Genomic DNA, 6,785 nt, shown 5'->3' on the forward strand with positions numbered 1-6,785 from the left:
ATCTCCCGCCCAGTGAGCCAGGCTTAGAACAGGGGTATGCCATCTTGCAGGAGAGTGCCCCAATCATTAAACTAAGGCATAAGTTGAAATGGGCTACTCTACAGCTATTGGTGAAGCTATTCCAATATTGTTCAATAATAATTGGGCCATAGTCTGAGGCCCTCTCTAGTCCAGGGGTTTGAGTGTTCACCCAGCAGGTAATAAAGTCAGGTTGAAATCTCCTCTTTGCTTGAGGGAAGGGGATTTGAACTGTGGTCCTCTTACCAGTCAAGTGAATGGCCTAAGTACTAGTCTATGAGGTATGTTGATGGGTTGTGCCCTCAGTCAGTTTTGTTGAAGCTGTTCCACATTAACTACCTCTTAATTGGGCCAAAGCAAAGATGTGAAGCCATCTATGATATGGGGGTAGAGGCCCCACATGGACAAACCTGGGTCAACTCCCCTTTCTGCTTGTTACAAAAGGGTTTGAACAGGGGAGCTGCAACCTTAGGTGCATGCGCTTATCACTGGCTCTTCTACTTGTACTTAAACATTAATTGGGACCCCAGAAAACAAACAAATCACCCTTTTGTTTCCAGTGGTCAGGGTATTCACCCAGGCTGTTAGAGATCCCACTTGAAACCAGTTCACCATACAGGCGTTTCTAAATAAAGTGGAACAGCTTCCACAGGCAAGCCTGAGGGAGTCCCCCCAATCAGGTATATAGCCCACACACCTGACACTAAGTGATCCCCTTCAAATTGCTTCTTAACAGGAAGGGGGGTTGGGGATTTCACCCAGGCTATCCCATACCTTAGGTTAATGGTTCTCAACAGTGGATCTGCAACCCCATGGGGGTCCATGTACCCTTTCAGGGGGGGCATGGGATCCCACGGCTGAAACCCAGTGCCTGAGGCCCAGAACCCAAGGCCTAGAGCCCCAAGCCCCGGTGCGCCCCATGGGGCAGAAGTCCTGACCCCATGGACAGAGTTGAGGTGCATGGGGGGGAGGCAATGCCTCCCCCAAACTGCAGTGCAAGAGCAGGGCAGTCCTTGGGGCAGCGCCACCCCCACACACATCCCTCCTTCTCTCCCCGACACCCCCACATCTTCCTCCTAACCAGTTCCAAGGTGGGAAGTCAGAACTGGGAGTGCGGAGTAGCTGCTGTTCTGGCTGGAGCCATGGAGCAGGCAGCCGCAGTGTTCCCTCCTCACTGCTGATGCCTCAGGTTAAAGCTGCTCCCAACCCCCTTTGTTCAGGTGGCTGGGGGAACTGATGCCTGGGGAAAGCAGTGGTGGGGGCTGCCTGGGCCAGGCGGAAACTGGCCATGGAAAAGACCAAGGCAGTTATGCATAAAGCCTGGGAGATGTTTCACACTGAAGGGTAAAGGGCTACAGTGAGAGAGCGAGGCTAACTCTGCAGTCCCTCTCAGAGAACTGGGATTATAGCTATGGAGCGATCCATAGGGAACAGAAAGGCCCGCAGGGTCAGAAGGCTGCCCGGGGAAGGAGGCTACCTGATAACACAGGACCAGAGCAAGCTCCTGTGTTCACCCCTGGTACAAGGGCAAGACTTGGATAGATCTCTGGGAGGTGCAGTTTGTTATAAAGCTCCCAGGAAGACAAGAGGCTTGGGAAAAAACCTGAAGAAAGGTTAATGGTAGGAAGGATTCCAGAGGCAAGGTATCCGATGGAGGAGAGGATGGGCCTGGGTTCCCCTACCAGTCACTGGGAAAGCGGCGTAAAGCGCCCTGATGTGAAAGGATGAGCACAATTCAGCGCACAAAGATACAGGTGTGATGACACTGGGCCCAGAGTCAGGGCCAGAGACTTGACACAAGGAGTTGGACTTGTTCGTTGGATGTGACTCTCTGTTCACACCCCTCCCCACTCCTTAAAGGGTGGCACTAGACCATGACCTGGACTGAGAACCAAATCACAAGGAGAAGAGCAGGACCAGAGCAACCTTTGACAGGAGGCAATGCTACTTCACACGCAGACATGGCGGGAGAGGGAGAGGGTTCGCTAGTGGTGAAGCCAGTCTACCGCAGGTAGTTTAAAGCTGTAGTTCTAGTGTTGAACCAGGACCTACTTCTGCTTGAACAAACTAGTGCCTGTGTGACTCCTCACACCACAGTTTGGTGTATTTACTCTGGCAATACGTGTATCTGTTGCCGTACCAATGACATTGTTTATATTACATAGTACTGTGTTTCCATGTGATCGGAACAGTGACATTAACCCACTCTATTGCTTATTATGCTGCAGAAAAATACAGTGGGCATGACCCATGGCTTGCCCTGTGCACCTGCTCAGGATGCAGGAATCAGAGTGTTAATTTCCTCTTAGATCAGCTCCTGGGGCAGTGAAGCTACTCAGGGCAGATTGTGAACTGACACTTCAGCCCTAGTGCTGTCAATCACTGTACTGTTATGTTTAACCCTACTGGAGCAATATTGGTGATGGTAGGATTCGTTTCTCTATAGCAAGTAGGAGCCCGACTCATGGACCAGGACCTTACTGTGTTAGATATTGTGCACACACAGCACCAAAAAAAAAAAGCCCTGTCCCAAAGAACTTACAATTTAAGAATAGGCCAAGAGTCAACAGATGGATACAGATGTTCCACCAGGGGACCATGTAGTAGGGGATAATGGCTTTTTCTTGGCTTCCCTACTCTACCACTTTTCCAGGCCATGTTTTAGCACTTATGACCATCATAAGATACACTGGAGGGTAGGGATAGGATACAGAGGGACCTAGACAAATTAGAGGATTGGGCCAAAAGAAACCTGATGAGGTTCAACAAGGACAAGTGCAGAGTCCTGCACTTAGGATGGAAGTATCCCATGCACTGTTACAGACTAGGGACCGAATGGCTAGGAAGCAGTTCTGCAGTAAAGGACCTAGGGGTTACAGTGGATGAGAAGATAGATATGAGTCAACAGTTGTTGCCAGGAAAGCTAATGGCATTTTGGGCTGTATAAGTAGGGGCATTGCCAGCAGATTGAGGGATGTGACCATTCCCCTCTATTCGATATTGGTGAGGCCTCATCTGGAGTACTGTGTCCAGTTTTGGGCCCCACACTACAAGAAGGATGTGGAAAAAATTGGAAAGAGTCCAGCAGAGGGCAACAAAAATTATTAGGGGGCTGGAGCACATGACTTATGAGGAGAGGCTGAGGGAACTGGGATTGTTTAGTCTTCAGAAGAGAAGAATGAGGCGGGATTTGATAGCTGCTTTCAACTACCTGAAAGGGGGTTCCAAAGAGGATGGATCTAGACTGTTCTCAGTGGTAGCCGATGACAGAACAAGGAGTAATGGTCTCAAGTTGCAGTGGGGGAGGTTTAGGTTGGATATTAGGAAAAACGTTTTCACTAGGAGGGTGGTGAAGCACTGGAATGGGTTACCTAGGGAGGTGGTGGAATCTCCTTCCTTAGAGGTTTTTAAGGTCAGGCTTCACAAAGCCCTGGCTGGGATGATTTAGTTGGGAATTGGTCCTGCTTTGAGCAGGGGGTTGGACTAGATGACCTCCTGAGGTCCCTTCCAACCCTGATATTCTATGATTCTATGATCATTTCCCCCGCCTATGGCCATGAGCCTTGCATGACTCCTCACTTTGAGGATGGAGAAATGATGGCCTATCCAGCAGGGGAATAGGCAGCAGTTACTAGATTGTTCTCTTTCTTATACTAGTTTTACACTCACATACCAGCATGGAAGTCAGAGTTACTCCTGAGTCTCCCCCACCTGAGAAGAAACTTAGGCTTCAGTATTTTTAAGATAAGGGTAAATATAATCTTTCTTTTTAAAGTGGCTCAATAAATTGTTTATGCAAATCAAAGCTTCCCTCAGGTGCTGGGCCCAATGCAGGTCAGGTGAGTAGTCACAGAGATTCATTGCAATATATGAGGGTTATTTACTGGCAAAGAGAAATGAGTTGCTGGTCAAAGTCTGGTGTTCAGTAGACATATACGCACCTCATACAATGTACATGCCACCTCATGTCTCAGTATAAGAAAGTGTCTTTCTTAACTGACAGGCCATAGGCAGACCTGGAGTTTAGTCCTGTCAGTTCAGGAACTTGAAGCACATTGGCAAGGGATGTCTAAGAAGAAGCTTGACACACGGCTTACCCGATTGTATCTGTTCAGTGAATAAAGTTGAGAATTTCATCTCCAGCACACTCAGGTCAGCTCTCTTTATAGCAACTAAATTCACTTTGAAATTGTTTTGTTTTAAGTTGGCCTATGCATGTATAACTCACAAACTAAGGTGAAGGATTTTTGTCAGCAAATGCCAGACTAAAACCCAACCCTGAAACCTTACTCATCCCCTAAGTTTACATAGCTCTGATGAAGGAAGCTAGCTGGTTTAGTATCCATACTTACTTGCCCACACCTTCAAATACCACCCTGCTTCCTGGCACTCCAAATTATACCATATAATGTTTGAAACTCAGGTAGCTGGATGTGTTGCTTCCAGGAAGGACATGTTAGTGTCACTGTGTCTCAGTGGGTCACCACTGAGGCTGCCAAATTGAGGACAGGCCCCTGAGAAATAGGATAGATTCACCCCAAACTGGTGGTTACTTTATCATTAGATTATACCAAGCCAGTAACAAAAGTGAACTTCTGTAATCACCACACTGACCAACAAGAAGTCAAAAATGCAATCTCCTTAGGCATTCCAACCCTTGGCTCACCACCGAGACACTAGAGTTCATGATGAGAGGTTACTGAAAACCAATTTCATCAGTTCTAGGGACCTCCCAATCTAAAGGGACCAGCCACATAATCAGATCAATATATAACTCAGATCATACCCAATAATCACGCTGATGCCAGTCCTTTAGTAAATAAAAACGAAAGGTTTAATAAAAGAAAAGAAGAGTTATAAATGATTAATTGATGATATACATACATATGATTGCTATGTCATTATATCAGTTTTGAAGCAGTGATGGAATAAACTGCTAGCTTGCAAAAGTGTCTCTGCAATTGCCCAAACAGACTGGGGGGGGGGGGTCATCAGTCCTTGTTCAAAGCCTCCTTGTTAGAAATTCACTCCAGAGAAATGAAGCCCAAATGGAAGTGTCTCAGGTGCCTTTGATATCCTCTGCCATGTGTATGGAATTTTACTGTCCCAAACAAAGCCCACAATAGCACAGCTGCATGGAAAATTACTGGCCCAAATGAAGTTCAGAGTCACCTGAGCATATCACATGCCCTAACATGCTTTGATGACTCACAGAGGCAGCCATTGCCCATATTCTTTCTGAGTCGTCCACAGAAAAAGCTTACTAGGCCAGATTAATTCATTCAATGGCCCATTGTGCGCTAAGTGTCCTTAATTGGCCATCAACCAGGGCCAGCTCCAAGCTTTTTGCGGCCCCAAGCAAAAAACAATTTCTGTGCCCCTCCCGGCCCCACCCCAACTCCACCCCTTCCCCGCCCCATTCCAACCCCTTCCCCAAATCCCCGGCCCCACCTCCTCCCCCAGGTGCGCTGCATTTCCCCTCCTACCCCTCCCTCCCAGGCTTGCTTGGGAGGGAGGGGGGACAAGCAGAGCGGCTGCGCGCTCGGGGGAGGAGGCGGAGGTGAGCTGGGGGGGTCGGTTCCTCTGCCCCCCAAGGGTTACTTCCTGCGGCCTTCCCCGCGCCCCCCACCACCGCAGATCACCTCCGCTCTGCCTGCTCCCCTGAGCACGCCACCGCCACTCCGCTTCTCCCCCATCCCTCCCAGGCTTGCCGCAAAACAGCTGATTCGCGCAGCAAGCCTGGGAGGGAGAAGTGGAGTGGTGGCGGCACGCTAAGGAGAGCAGGCAGAGCGGAGGTGAGCTGCGGCGGTGGGGGGTGGTTCCTCTGCCCCCGCCCTCCCAGGGTTACTTCCTGCGGCCCTCCCCGCATCCCCCACCGCTGCAGCTCACCTCCGCTCAGGGCCACTCCCGGCTTTTTGCGCCCCAAACAAACAAACAAAAAGAGGAGCCAGAGTGCTGCCCCTTGGAAAGTGCCACCCCAAGCACATGCTTGGAGCGCTGGTGCCTAGAGCCGGCCCTGCCATCAACACATAGCTGTCTTACCCTAATGTAAATTCTATCTGGGGCTGCTACCCAGGATTACAACACGTGTGTAAAATGCAAGTAAATAGCCAATATTCATAATTTCAGATACAAAGATGATATGTGGCTTTAACCAGGATAATCATCATATTTGATTGATTGTAACTTTTCCATTGATACCGTACATGATACACTTTATATAAGATTTATGAAAATTGTGTAACAATGGGCTCCTTTCTTATACATAGCACCACAGTTAGTTTTCCACATTAACGCTAAAACAGATTGTTCATCACAGACCTCATTGAAAACAAGTAAACATACTTTTAAGCAAATGATCACTTGGTTTGAAATTTTCCATGAAACAGACAAGAAATTGACCATCACCAGTTAATATGTTTGAAAAGATATGGGAATTGCAGCTAGAAATCTGGAACATTAAGAGCCAGATGCAGAGTATGGTGCTATCTATGGAAAGAATCCCATTGATTTCAGTGGGACTGGATCAGGCCCTAATGGGGCAAATCAAAAAAATAAATCAATATATAGCTGTGTGTGACTAGTAAATAGGGTGACCAGATGTCCCAATTTTATAGGGACAGTCCTGATATTTGGGGCTTTTTCTTATATAGGCTCCTATTACCCCCGACCCCCATTCCAATTTTTCACATTTGCTATCTGGTTACCCTACTAGTAAGTGATGATGCTGATGATTTATAAAAAAAAAAAAAAAAAAAAAAAGGACA

This window comes from Chrysemys picta, chromosome 7 (genome assembly GCF_011386835.1).
Source record: "Chrysemys picta bellii isolate R12L10 chromosome 7, ASM1138683v2, whole genome shotgun sequence".
In the NCBI taxonomy this organism is placed as follows: Eukaryota; Metazoa; Chordata; order Testudines; family Emydidae; genus Chrysemys; species Chrysemys picta.